Consider the following 14,728-nt stretch of genomic DNA (forward strand, 5'->3'; position numbering starts at 1 on the left):
CTTTAGAATCCCGTTCCCTCCCCACTGGGTCCCTCTCACAGACAAACATTGATAATGAATAAATCTCTTTCAGAGAAGGGAGTGGGCTGGCGTGTCCATGGGGAAGGCCCTGCAGACACAGGCAGGATGGATGGCTGGTGGGAGCAGTGCTGTCGGCTCTAATTAACGTATTGTTCTCTAGGCTCCAGCAGGATTATGGATGAGCTCCACAAAGCGGCCCACTTAACCTGAGCATCCTGGTTCCAATCCATTACTTTCTCCACTGGCTTCAGCCTACAATTTGGCCTGGTGTGGAGGGGCTGAATGTGGGCAAAAAGCCAAGAGAGCTCAATTTGAAGAGCTCCCCAAATGCACCTGCCTAGCTTACTTCTTCTACCTGACAGGTTAGCCTGTCAGAGGTCTGGGCTTTTATCCCCTCAGTGGACAGAGAATACACAACCCAAAGCACCACAAGTCTATGTTTCCAGGTCCCACCCATACAGCCTTACAGATAAACCCCGTGAGCGGCCCTCCAAGACGCAGGAGCTGCCTCACAATGCCCAGCTGGCAGAAAACAGTCAAATAGACTTTAATGATGACTCCTAAGCCAAGTCTTTCATTTGCATATCACTGAAAGTCTTGGCTATCTTGTGATTATTTTTTCATGCGTAAACCATTGTCTGAGGGCTGTTATATCCAAAGGTACAAATTGTACAAGACTTAGCTCTCACCCTGATGAAGCTCACAGCTGGGGAAAAAGATAAGACGCATTCTCAGAAGACCATGGTGCCACAGGTGCCTTGGAGGGAAGCACCACATGAGGGTACAAATGCGATGATATAAGAGTGGAGGTGATCTGGGTGATCAAGAGAGGTATCTTAGAAGTGGTGATGGGTAGGCTAGGAATGAGGCTGCCCCCGCAGTGGGATGTGGGAGGGAGGAAAAAGGAGGCGTGGCAAGAGTATTCGATATATTTCCAAGAGGCAAGGAGGATCCATCCAGATAGGTAACCTATGGGCAGAGTAGAAAGAAACACGAGGAGTTAATTAAGGAGCTTGGACCTTATGACAGTCACAAATGTTGTTGCGCAGAAGAATGAAATGTATGTGTGGCTAAGAAAGTTCCTTTCCGGGATGTGCAGGAAGGGTTTAGAGACACACTATGTGGCCTTGGTAAAACCAGTTAGGAGGCTATACAGCCTGTTAGGTTCTGGAATGAGGGGGGTGTCTATAGTCTCCCATTTGCTGGAGGAGGGGGTGTGATGCCAAACCCCAGAGACTGTAAGCGAGATGCCCCAAAATTGCTCAGTTAACTATGGCTGAGTTTCTGCATGAATATCTCTTGACTCCTAACCCAGGAGGCTTCGCTCATGATCATATTAACTGGAACTCGGTTCCCAGCCCTGCTAGTATCTCCAAGGACACAGTGACCATAAACTAAGCTACAGTGGCCTAGGCCCCTATTTCTCCAGATGCTTCCCGGAGCAGGAGGCAGCAAGAACCCTGCCCATCCATATGCACCCTACTTAAGCTTCATCAGGGAAGTCTGCCTTGCAGGATTAAGAAGGCTGACTCTCCACCTACTCAGCCACCAATCCCAAGTCCAGCAGGAGCCATAGCAGCATGTGAGAAAGACGGAGACCCGAGCCAGAGAGGCTTAGACTCACATTCTCACTTTCCCACAACCTCAGGGAAGCTTCTTAATCTCACTGAGCTGCACTGTCCTCAGGTAGAGGGTAGGGTTATACCATATAATTTACGGGGTGGTGGTGAGAGTAAATGAGATGTGTGCATAATAGGACAGATAGGGAGATACAAGTGTCATTATCATTATATTCTTATAAATGTAAGGATGCTCCGACCTAGAAAAAAACCAGGAACATTGCTCTGTTGGAATTGGAAACATTGGAAAAGCTTAAGACTGCAAAGTAAAGTGTTGGAAGGAAGAGCACAGTACTGGGATCAGAACCTAGGTCAAAGGATGGATCTCACTGCTGTTGGCCATGTGGGTCAAGCATGGTGGAGACTGGTAGGGCTCATCTGCATTCTCCTTTTCTTCCTGGACCCACAGCTACACTACATTCCTTAGTCTCCCTGTCGTAGATGTAGCCAGGGGACTACATTCTAGCCCATGGGATGTGGACAGGGGTGTAACGACCACTTCCGGGCCTGGCTCATAATAGGCATTAGGCATAAACGCTCACTTGCTTGACCCATCCACCTGCCAAATCAAGATCCTCCAAGCACCTTAAGAATAACAGAGCCACAAGAAGGAGCCTGGGTCCCCTCAAGCAGAGCATCCTCCCCAACTCTCACTGAAGAGGGGCCTGAGAAACTTTTATGGAGCTAACCCACTGAGATTTCGGAGCTGTTTGTTATAGCCTTAAGTCCAGCCTGACTAATCCACCTGGCAAGTCGCTCACCTTACCTGAGCCTCAGATTCCTCACCTATAAGACAGGCCGACCAATACCTGCTCCCAGGTCTGTGAGAAGGTGGTTGCGATGTTAGAAATGACATAATGAAGGAGAAAGCACTTAGGCAAAAAGCCAAGGATTCACTCAGGGCAACCGTTGCCATTGAGGGCACACAGCCGCCCACTCCTCATATCATGTCATGTCCCAAGCCTCTCACTCGGCTCATCTTGTACTTTGACCACTGGCTGGGTAAGGACAAGAATACATCAGGCGACATGCATCAGAATTACCCATCTCTACACTAGACCTCTTAGTCTCTTCCAGAGAAAGCTTCAGTTACCTTACCTATGTCCCCATGCCCTCATTTCCCCACCCCAAAACACATCCATCAGTGCTTATTATCTCTCCTGGGTGGGCCAAGGGCAGGTGTCTGACTGGTCCTCCTGACGCCAATCCCCCGCCAGTCTGAAGTAAGCCACACACCCTTCACTCATCTTTGTAGCAAAGACACCTCCAGGCACTTTCTCCCCACCTTTGATGTCTCATTACAAAAGTTAATAGGGATACAGATCATTAAGTCCCCACACCTCCTTGAGGCAGGAAGTACAAGTTGAGAGTAGACACCATTCACTGGAGTAGGCACCAGTGCAGCCTACAAGGTAACCACGTGGGGTGCCTGGGTGGCTCAATTGGTTAAACGTCTGCCTTTGGCTAGGGTCCTAATCCTGGGGTCCTGGGATGGAGTCTCGCACCAGGCTCCCTGCTCAGCATGGAGTCAGCTTCTCCCTCTGGCCCTCCCCTCTGCTCATGCTCTCTCTCTCAAATAAATATTTTTTGAAAAAAAGAAAATATAAAAAGTTATAAAATCAAAGGTAACCATGCAGAAGGAAGTACATGTACACCTGTGTGTGTGTATGTGTGTGCATGTAAGGGGTACATGTGTGTATCCACGTGGATGTGATTGAGCTATGTGTGCATGAAGACTGCATCCGTGTGTTTGCTTCAGGGCTGTATGGATGTGTCCGAAGTGCTCATGCATGTGAGTCTGTGTGGGGTCCACGTGTATGTGTCCATGAGTGTGTGCCTGGGGATGGGAGGTGCCAGAAGAGGGCAGACAAAGGGGCCATCATTAGGTGAATCCTTCCAGCCTCACTTCTAGGGGAGAATTGACTGGAACTACAGGGGATGTCATTATTGTTGGGAAGATTCTGGATCTCTCCTTCCTTAACCTTCTCCCCAGATATTTTAGAATGGCAACTTTTCCCCCTCCATACTCTGAAGAAGGCAGAGTCCTTTTATGATTCACCGGCTCTCTCGTGCACTCACCAAATATCTCCCCTGTCCTCCCTGCAGCAGGACCCTGAGCCCCTGGGCCCAGCCGCCCTTCCCTCTCCAGCCCTGCTTCAAGGAACAGTGTGCAAGAGAATTGTCTCTGGAACAAAGGAGGTCGGGAGGCCAGGGGGTGGGTGTTGGGTGGGGAGAAGCTGCAGCCCCTTCTGGGCAGGGAGGAGGACAGAGCTGAGCAGGAGGGACAGGACCTCAACTTTGGAGGGGGAGCTGCAGGGGAGGCTCTCAATTCTCCGCCCCGCAGGGAGCCAGGGAGAAGCATTCCGGGCATGGCAGGGCCTCTGGGTTAGGGACAAGCCCCTGACACGCGGGGTTTGCACAGGCGCACACAGGAAAGAAAATCAGAGGAGATGAAACCATACAAATTTCGGGTAATAGAAAGAGAGGAAAGAGATGTGCGCGTGGCCTGGGTCTCGGCTCAGAAAGGTCGATTCCAAGAAGACGCTGCTCAACTTTATATTACTTTTCAGAAAGCCAGTGAGCTGAAAAATAACTCTCACCTTTTTTTTTTATATTATTATTCGTTTCTTCTTCACATTGTTTTGTGCATCTCAGTTGTTCATTTCTCCCCGGCCTGATTTCATTTGGAGATTTGGCCTGGAGCCTGGAGGGGAAGACAGCCCTTCTTTTCAGAATGCATTTATTTCAAGCCCTCAGCAGCCCCCCCCCCCCCCCCCCCGTTCCACCCTCTCTCATCTTGGGGGTGGGGTGGGGGTGGGGTGGGGGCACACCCTCTCCTCTCATTCACAGAGGTCTGGGCGTTGTTCGTGGATGGATGTGTGCATGCACCCCTGTGGGTGCGTCTGGGTGCCCCACAGTGTGCATGAAAGGACATGTATGTGGGACGCCTGGGTGGCTCAGTGGTTGAGCTTCTGCCTTTGGCTCAGGATGTGATCTCGGGGTCCTGGGATCAAGTCCCACACTGGGCTCCCTGCAGAGAGCCTGCTTCTCCCTCTGCCTATGTCTCTGCCTCTGTGTCTGTGTGTGTGTGTGTGTGTGTGTGTCTCATGAATAAGTAAATAAATTTTTTTTAAAAAGGGCACACATGTGAGTCTGCATACGTGGGAATGCACACATGTGGGCTGATGAGCGGCTATACGGGGTGCGGGAGTGTGCACTGTGGGGACACGTGTGGGTGTACATGAGCGTGTGTGCGGGTGAGGGCCAGCACCCCCTCTAGGAGGGAGGGACCTGCGAGGCTGGGTTTTTCCGTTTCCCTGGAGTCCACAGTGGCAGTGGCTGGCTCCCTCACCTTTCACCAAGCTCAGTAAGCCACAGATGTTGTTTGAACCAGGGGAAATGTCAGCCCCCAGGAGGAGCCCAGCTCTAAGACAGAGTGAGCCCCTAGGAAGCGTGGCAGTGTATTCTGGGTATTGTGCTTTGGATCCATTTGCATTTGCTCTTTCCAGTGACTAAGGACTGGTGGGTGGGTGTGAAGGAAGGGGGGTTTCTTCTCAGTGCCCACTGCCCCTCCCAGCTCCCAGGCCTCCTGGTGAGGCTGGCACCGGAGGAGGAAAGAGAGTGGCAAGAACAAGCGCCCTAATCAGCCCCCTGATTTCTCCCCGACTCTCACAGGGACCCAGAAAGGCTCCTCCCAACCCCGGGTTTCAGGTGAGAGGCCACGTAGCCAATGCAGGGTTTTCCGGTGTTCGTCATGCCCCTGGCAGGCACCTCTGAAAATAGCCTCTCGGGTTCAAGACTGCACGCTCTATGGGGTCAGTAGCAGAGCCCCTGAACTTGCTGGAGGCAAAAAACTGGGGGATCCAAGTGTTCTTCCCTCCTTCTTTGGCAGCCTCACATGTAGGGACTCTGTGTGATGGTCCCCTCCCCAGGAAGAGCCCAGTGGGTGGTGCAGAAGACACAGCTCCCCCAGGGCTGCAGCACCCCCTGGGCCCTGCTTCATTAGGACCAACCCACTAGTTCACTGTTTAGGCAGATGATGAAACTGAGGCTCAGAGAGGCTGAGTTTCTTATCCGGGGGCACACAGTCAGCTCAGAGAAAGAGCTGAGCCACTGAAGGGCAAGGCTCGGTCCTGGGCCAGGCGAGCTGCCAGGGGAAGACAGATCCCAAAGTGAGTGACAGAAAGAAATTTTTTAAGTTTGGGTTCTATCAGGTCACAAGCAGATCCTGGCCCTGCCCCAGGGACATCCAGTGCCTGGCAAAATGAGACCTCCTGGGGGACTGCAGGATCACCGGTATGTAGGCCGCCGGCGGGCCCCCGAAGCTGCCTACAAGTTCACTACTGGATTATCACCATCAGTCTACATCTACTGAGACCTACGGGAGGCAGCGGGCTGGAAAGAGAGTCTGCGTGACCATGTTCGAGTCACTTAAGATTCTCAGCACCTGCAAAATGATGATGCGGATGGATGCCTAACTCACAGGGTCGGTGCCAAGTTTGAACATGCTGATTGGTGTGGAAATACTTTACGTGTCGCCCAGCACGTGACAGTGTTCAGATTGGATCCATTTCCCTTTGGCTTTGATGGGCCGGGGAAGATTGAGAGCCACCGCCAAGTGTCCATAGGTGGGCTCAGTTAGGGTCACCGCTCTGTTCAGCCCCCCTCGACCCTGCCCTCCTCCACCACGTCCACTGGGGGAAGCTGGGGTGTGGTGGCCATGAAGTGGGCTCAGTCCAGGTGGTCCCCTGGTCTAAGATGGGTCCCTGGTCCCCCCCACCTCGTGCTGATTCCGTTGCGTTACATGCAGAGCAGGATAACCTCTACTCGCCCTTTCTTTCCTCTTTGTTCAGGACCAGAAGCAACTGCCTGGCTACAGCAGGAAGGTTCTGGTTTGCCAGAGAGAAGGTCAGAGAGAGAGGACAAGCCTGTAGGTACTCCGCTTTTTCCTTAGGACCCTAGACCTCCGACTCACAGAACATGAGTCTTCCCTCTGGCAGAAATCCCCAACATTTGTGGATAATAATAACTGACACTTTAAGCCCTTCACAGTTGAAAAGCATCTTCGTGGCAGAGTGTGATGATAAGGAGCGTAGGCCTGGGCAGCAGAGAACCCAGGCTGGGCGGCTGGGCTCTGTGTGGAGTCGGTGGGCCAATACCCACCCAGGGGGGATGTTGTAGGATTCAGTGAGGTAACAGATGAGTTCATGTGACCCAGGAGCCTAATTAGCCTAAAATAAACATTCTAGCACTATCTGCCTGACCTTGTGCAAATTGCTTAAACCCTCTGTGTCTCAGTTTCCTTATTTGCAAAATGAGGCTGATAATACTATCCACCTCATAGGGTTAAATGAGTATTAACTGAGGATTAATGGAGGATTAAGTGAGTTAATATTAATAACATAGAATAGTACCTGCTGCATGTTGAGTGCTTGGTGAAATAGAACTATAATCCTTGCTAGGATTATTGGGCCACCACAACTGCCTTTTGACTGTTAGCCCATTCATGGAGAATGAAACTGAGGTCAGAGGGGTGAAGTCGCTGGCCCAAGACTTGAACTCTAGACGTTCTGATGCCAGCTGAGGGTTCCTTGCACTCCTCTGACCCCAGTTGCTTGGGCCGCTTTTCCTCCATGGGGAGACTGTCCCCGGGGGGGAACTCTGGCCTCCCTGGGTGTCCCTCCCAGCCCAGCCAAGACAGCCTCTCCCTCCTGCCTTCCCAGGGAGCAGTGGCAGCTGGCTCAGGCTTTCTCGCCAAACAGCAGAAGAGCTCAGAAGGAAGGGGCCATCAGGCTTCTGCCCTTGGGTTCTCCAGAAATTCTGGTATCAGTGAGCCTCCTGCGGTTTCAGTGCTTTGGCCGTTGGGTGGCTGTGGAGTCACAGATGTCACTGGGTGTGTGGGGGGTGGGGGTGGGGGACATGGACAAGCGGGGTCTCTCTCCCAACCCCCTCCCCAGGCGGCCGGGCCTGCAGTGAGGGTCTCCCTGAACCCCGCGCACCCCCCCCCACCCCAGCACACACAGGCGCGCGAGCACGCGGGCACCCAGCCCTACACAGAGGAAACGATCAAGCGCAAAGAATCCTCATGTGCTACTTTATATGGCAAATAATTGAGCCGTACCCTTGTGGTCTCAGTGAGGAGTTTCATCCATATTCATGCCTGGCGTTTCCTGTGGAAACGAACACGCAGACATTCCAGCACAATGATGGGAGCAAGAAATCTCAAGCCCTAATTCAGCGCCCCCCACTCCCCGGGAGCGGATGGAGATCGGGTCTAAGCAGCCTTGGGGACCGGTCCCTCCATCCCGTCCCCATCCCGTCCCCATCCCGTCCCCATCCCGCTCTCCCTGTCTCTGGCTTCCATGCCTTCGTCCTTCCTCTCCTCTCCAGCCTCCGGGTCACGGTCCCCTGCCCCAGTTCCCTTCCCTCCCCCCCCCCCCAGGACCTCCCCTCCGCCCGCCCCCCTGCGCGGTCCCTGCCTTCCAGGCCTCCCGCCGCGGGCCCAGGTTCGCTCTCGCGCACACGCGCGCGCCCCGTGTCACTTCCCTAGTCTCGTTATAATGGGGCGGGGGGTGCTGGGAAGCCGGTTTGGAGAGTGCGTGTCCGTGAATACCAAGCATGTTAATAGGTTAAAGTAAATCTAAAGTAACATTTGAAAGCAGAGAGATGAAAGCAGATCACAGGCCAAAGATCAAACAATCTAGAGCCACTTCTAAGCCTTTTACAGCTGGAGATTATTAGCATTTGAAAGTGAAGAGCATTACAGGGAGAGAGGGGGGAAAAAAAGTTGGAAGGAATTTTTGTTGTGGAGATAAAAACTGAAATAAATGACAGTGGAAAGCAGAACTCGAAAGAGGCTGACTTATTTTAAAACCACATTAAGATAGAGGGGGGAGGGGGGACACCAATGGCTATATTTTTAGCTCATCACGGGGGCATCTAGGCTCAGTGCTGAGGTCTGCAGCCCTCCTGGGGCCTTCTAGGGATAGGAAAGAGGCTTCCAGTCCAGTGACACTCCCTTCCCTCCAGCTGAGACAGAAAGCCCTGCTCAGGGAAGGGGGCCAGGGAAGGGGACAGTGGGACAGGCATGGGGCTGGAGCCCCTGCCCTGCCTCTTCACTGCCAGGCACCCCCACAAACCCTCTAGGGGGCATCCAGTCAGCCTCCATAATGCTCTAAGGTGGGAGTCCAGAGATTGTCCATCTGTGATTTTTTTTTCTGACATCACAGATATGACCCTCCCCACCACATCTGATAATCTAATAATCCCCAGTCAGAGTCAGGCTCCTCATTTGCCAGAAGAGACCGAGGACCATCCCCCCCACCCCACTTTTGGTGCAGCAGACCTTAATAAATAAGAAAACACAGAAAAACCCCCAGGTCCTCCACCCTTTTAATTTAGTCAGTATCTGTTTTCTAAGAACCTAGTGTGAGTTAGGCCCACTGCTAAGTGCAGGAAAAGTGTTGAACAAGACACACAGAATCCCTATCTGTGGGGCTTCCACAATTTTGTGTGAGGGGCAGATATTAAATAAAAAGCTTCAGGCTAAACATGGTGGGTTGATATCTTTTTTTTTTTTTTATCACTCTTCCCTCCTGAAATCCCACTAATGTGAGATTCAAGTCACTAAAACCCACCAGGAAAAGGCAAGTGGAAAAGATGACAGCAGCACAGGACAAATGTCATCAAATTCGGGAGAGACAAAGCAAATGGAAGAGTGACAAAGTGACTTAATAGAATGGAGGAAGCTTATATGGCCCCCACCTGCAGGAGGGAAGGAGGTGTGGCCTCTGAGGAAACCGGCTCCCTGCCCCAGGGGCATCAGGCATGCCAGACTTCCAAAGGGGCTAAAATAGGTGCCCTGCTCAGACTTTCCCTCCCTCCCTGAGCAGTCAGGCTAGCACCCTTCTCCCAAACCAGGAGAGGAGTAAGCCATCCTCTGAAGAAATTGAACCAGAGAGCACCAGGCTCAGGGACACCAGGCTCATTGACAGATGAGCGTAAAGTATCAGCACTGAGCATAAAGCAGGAAGTCTGGGGTAAATTCTGCATCCTGAACAGCCAAGATCCTCACCCTCCTTCCCCGACAGAGCTTTGATAATGACAAATGCCAGGAAAGCCCTGAACTCCCATCCCTGGTCCACCATCCCAGACCAGAGGCAGGAGAATTCTTCTCTGAAAAAGCTGAGTGGACCAAGGGGGTAAAAGGCAATACTGAGTGTCCTCCACAGAAAAAGCTAGCTCCCCATCCATTCCCTCTACGGTGAAGCCCACCAGCGTATAGGACCCAGATGAGACCAGAGAGCTGCCAATCAGATTTGTCTAATGACCCATAATCTTCAGTATGGACAACTAAGGATCACCAGACATTCTGGGGAAGCCTCCACCATTAAGACCAGACAAGTAAATAGGAAGGGGGAAAAAGGGGGGACTCAGATGAAACAGAGACAAGGTCAGGAATAGAAGAAAACTTCAAAAATATATATCAATATTCTCAGAGGAATAAAAGCAGACCTCTCACCTAAAATATGAGGAGAAAGAGAGATGATAGCTAGATAGATGATAGATAGATAGATGGATGGATGGATGAAAGATAGAAGCATGTATAGATACTATGTATAAAACCAAAGTATAAGGGAGAGTTCTTGGCTATTAAAAATGATAGCAAAAATTCAGAATTCAATAAGAGGTCTGAAAGATAAAATAGAGGACATTTCCCCAAAAGTGGAATAGAAAAAAAGAGAATAAGAGAAAGACAGATAATGGGAGAGAAAATGAGAACACTAAGGATCAGTTCAGAAGGTCCCGCATTTGACCATTGGAGATTCTAGAAAGGTTTAGAGAAAATGGAGGGGATAATTATCAAAGAAATAATAGAAGAAAATTTCCCCGGACTGAGAGATGTTGGTTTCCAGACTGAAGGGTCATTAGAGGTCCAAGGCATATGATTGTGACGTTTCAGACACCAGAGATGAGAGGTTCCTAAAAGCTTCAAGAAAGGGAGCAGCAGGGGAGACACTCTCAAGAGATTGGAGGGCAGTCTCCCTCGGGGGGGAAAAAAAGAACATAAAAGTAAGTTATAGATTATTTGATACACTTGCTCATGTGACAAATAATAGCAATAGAGGTTTCCCAGTTCTGTTGATTCATAAAGAAAAAATTATGAGAGGGGTATGGGAAAGCAAGCAAGCCGAAAATGAGGAAAAGCATAAAGTTGCACACGAAAGGAAACATAATCAGTGTTGAGTACAATACTGTCTCGGGAGCAAAGAGTTTTTACTTACTGTTGTGTAGGAAGAGTATTGATTTAATTTTTTAAAGTGTGATATAAGTATATTATGGGAACTGAAAGTTATGAGCTAAGACTTGTGCCATAATACGAAGTCAGTAGACAAGGTCAAAAATTGTTCTGTCAAAAAACAGAGTGAGAGAAAGAGAGCAGGAGCAGCCTCGCCTGCCTTGTGTGGGTAGCAGTCAGCACTTACCAAGAAGGTGCGTAAGGAAACTCCCCTGGGTGGGCGGGGGGGATGGGGGGTGGTGCGGCGTAAGCACTGCCTCTCAGGGACAGTTTGGTTTCATAGTCGTATGCCTAGGTCTGAACTCATGGATTGGTACATGTAAGATGTGTACATTTCATTGCCTATAAAATTTATTTCAAAAGGAAGGAGAAAAAAAGAAAAAGAACCACCAGCAAATACCGAAGGCTAATGAGATGCTTGGTGAAGTGTTTAGGGGTGAAGTGTACTCACCACTGCAGCTCTCTTGGAAATGCACCAGAAGGTAAGATGGAATGATGGCTGGAGACAAGGACAGAAAATTAAAGTTATGTGACAGAACAGATATGGCAAAATGTTAATTGTAGGGTCTGGTTGGTAGGTTTATTGGGCATTCACCTTCCAACGTTTTTATACATTTGGAATTTTTTTATTATACGATGTGGGGAAAAAAGTAGAAACATAACTATGTTCCTTGGGTGAAGGGCTCTACACAGGAGGAGAAATGGCCAAGAGCTGAACGTGGTTATCTCTGGAGGGAGGAAGAGATGTGATCAGCGCCTGCTGCCTGCCATGAAATATCTCTCGACATTATATTTGATTTCTCAGTTCTGTGTATGTATTCCTTTGGTTTAAAAAGCCTAATTTAAAAAGGAAAAGAAGGGCCTTCTTTAATTGATAAGTATTTTTAAACATGAAAAGTGTTTGCAAAAATATGTATACGATTTCATAATCTGTGAAAGAGGAGAGCAAGATGCCCGGAGGGAAGTGGGGTGCGCCTGGAGGCCGGGAGCTGGGGAGGGCCTGTCTGAGCCCCAGGAGGCGGGGTTTCAGGTAAAGGAAAGAATATCACAAAGGTCCAAGAAGGCCAGTGGTCCTTGGTGTAAGGGAGAAGGAGAAAGAGGATGAAAGGAGGAGGAGGAAGAGGGGAGGGGAGTAGGGGTGGGAGACAGGAGGGGTGGGGAGTCAGGGGGAGGAGAGGAGGTGGAGGGGGAGAGGGTGGGGGAGAAGGGGTGAGGGAGAACAGGAGGAGGACAGCGAGGAGGGAGCTCCAGGTAGAAAGCCCCAGGTGACCAGCAGGACTCAAAGCAGAAGAGGATTCATAGGCTCTTTGATTAACTGTAATTGCTGCCTTTTTCGTCTCCCAACAGTTTTGCTCTGTTTTTATAATGTCTGTGCTATGGAATCTCAGGGAAGATTTTCAGGCCTGAGTTCTAAAGGTTGGGGAGGAGGCAACAAGACCTCAGTCCTGGCACCTGGGGGCAAGGGCTCCCGGGGCAAGGTGGTCCATCTGGCCCCAGCCTCCCACCCACACTGTCCCAGCCCTGGGGCCTCCTCCCATGTTTAACCTCCGAGATCCTGCTTTCAGTTAACATTAACCCAGACGAAAGGCACCTCCCACATCTCCCACGATGCAGACTCCACTGTCACGGGGTGTTAGGCTCAGATTCCAGGGAAGTGTGTGCCCTTGCTCTTGAACCAGACCCAGGGTCCTCATCCCCAGCAGTGCTTGCTAGGCCCCCTTATGTCAGCCTGGACAGGATGATGCCTGGGTTGACACAGGGCATCCTGGTGAGACAGAGAGGAATTTAAAAGCAGGATGCAGAGAACTTGGGAAAACTAGGCTGGGTCACCCTGCAAGAGCAGAATTTTCCCCTTGGACAGTGGAGGGGACTGGGGGAACTGGCGGCCCTTCTAGGAACAAGGAAACGCTGGAGACAGAGGCAGGGAGGCCGCTTGCCCCCTGGGAAAGGTGTTCGAGGGGACTGCCTGGTTGTTGGAAGAGCTTCAGCAGGAGCCCGGAGAGCAGGAGATGCCCGCAGTCCAGAGCCCGGCGTGAGAGACAGCCATGCATCTCTGGCTGGCAGGTGCCCGCCCCCGGTGACAGCGAATGGCACGGAGCAGGGACGCCCAGGGCTTTGGCACAGAGCCGGCAGCTGCCACCGCTGAGGTTTTTATGCTAATGCCACTTGTCAGGCCGTCAGCACTCAGGGCAGCTGGACTTGACAGGGAAGCGGCTGGGTCCCCTGGGTTTTGCTTCCCCTGAGCCTCGCCCAGGCCCTCAGAGATGTCCAGCACAGAGAGCTGGAGGGGAAGCAGGGGATGCTCATGGAGGGCTGGGGCCTGCGGAGGGCAGAGGGGCCGTGGGGCCTCCATAAGAGATCTCACCCTCCCCTAACGCCCGCCCACTCTAAAGGGGGGCCCAGTAGCAGAATGGATGGCACGACTGGATTTTCCCAGTGGGAAGGGGGCAGAGGATTCATTCTACGTCAATTGTTCAGCCCCAGGGACCCTGGCTGGAGGAATCTGACAGGAGGCAACAAGTCATGGAGGGAAGAGCACGGGGCACAGGGGATGAAGACCTGGGTCCCAGCCTGCGTCCGTCTCTCACTGTGTGACTTGGGTTGAGTCGCTGTACCTCTGTGCTCCAGCATCCTCCTCTGTAAAACAATAGTGATGGTGGCCATTTAGATGCACTCATCTATTTAGTACATCTGCCCTGAATACTTCTTCTGTGCCAGGAGACCATATTAAATGAGAAAAGGTGAATAAATACAGCCTCTGCCTTCAGAGGGACTGGCATTCTGGTAGGAAGGATGGGGCACTCCTCACATCTCAGTCTCCAGGACTTGGGCACAAGGTATGCAGGGGATCCCGGGTTAGGGTGTATCTCACAGGATGTGAGGCAGAAATGGAAACTGTGACCTTCACCCCAGCACATGCCAGGGGCCTAACCTGGGCCAGAGATCTGCGAGATTCCTGGAAATTACTTTCGAAACTGTGTGGCAGGCAGGATCTGCGGGGAAATGTGCTCTCTGCCCTTTTCCATGAGAGATTGGGAGCATAGGTGGTGTGAAGAAGCACTGGGCATGGGAGTCTGGAGACCCATTTCTAGTCCCCAGGAGCTGTGTGACCTTGGGCGAGGACTCTCCCTGTCTCCACCAAGTTTCCATTTTTCCTTTGGCCAAATGGGCCCCATCCATACTGAGAATTCACTGCTTCTAAATGCAGAGCACATTTGCTGAGCCTTTCCAGGAAGTCCTCCTAAGGGTGGAGCCAGCCAGTGTGTCACAGCAGGTGGAACCCCCGAGGATGCCCAGTGGGTGCAAATGTGTGCTTACTCACCACCCGCTGGCCATCTACCAGCATTCCCCTAGACATGTGGGGGAGTTTCCTGTAATTGGTTTATGGACGGTTCTCTCAGCATTGTGTCTGGCCATAAAATATACACACTTAATAGTCTCCAAGGAACTGCCAGGCCTTCCAGCTATAACTCCGAGCCCCCAGCCCCTCCTGCCTGGCCTGACACCTTGTTTGGTGAATCTGATTTGATTTTGATCTTAAATCTGCTCTAAACGCCACTGAGCAGTAGCCACAGGAAGGGTGGGAGTGGGGAAGGGGAGGATGATTGCTGAGAATTATGACCCAGGCCCATTAGGAAGGGATGACCGCTCTGCACAGTCTCTTCTAAATCACGCCTGAGAAGCATGTCACCGACTCCGGAGCAGGCCTCTGGCTGGCTGGCAGAGACACTGGCCGGGAAGGCGGAAGTATGGGACTGTCAGCCTGGACTACATTTCCTCTGTGCTCAGA

General features: G+C 51.4%; 1 long non-coding RNA gene across 1 annotated transcript; it reads right to left on the bottom strand.

The window, feature by feature from the left end:
- Positions 1-4,253: 4,253 nt before the first annotated feature.
- LOC129497517 (uncharacterized) lies at positions 4,254-13,560 on the bottom strand. Its single transcript, XR_008661951.1, has 3 exons — positions 13,498-13,560; positions 11,390-11,437; positions 4,254-4,344 (listed from the first exon to the last, which is right to left on the bottom strand). It is a non-coding gene; the product is annotated as an uncharacterized LOC129497517 (long non-coding RNA).
- Positions 13,561-14,728: the final 1,168 nt, after the last annotated feature.

This window comes from Nyctereutes procyonoides, unplaced genomic scaffold (assembly GCF_905146905.1).
Source record: "Nyctereutes procyonoides isolate TBG_1078 unplaced genomic scaffold, NYPRO_anot_genome, whole genome shotgun sequence".
NCBI classification, from domain to species: domain Eukaryota; kingdom Metazoa; phylum Chordata; class Mammalia; order Carnivora; family Canidae; genus Nyctereutes; species Nyctereutes procyonoides.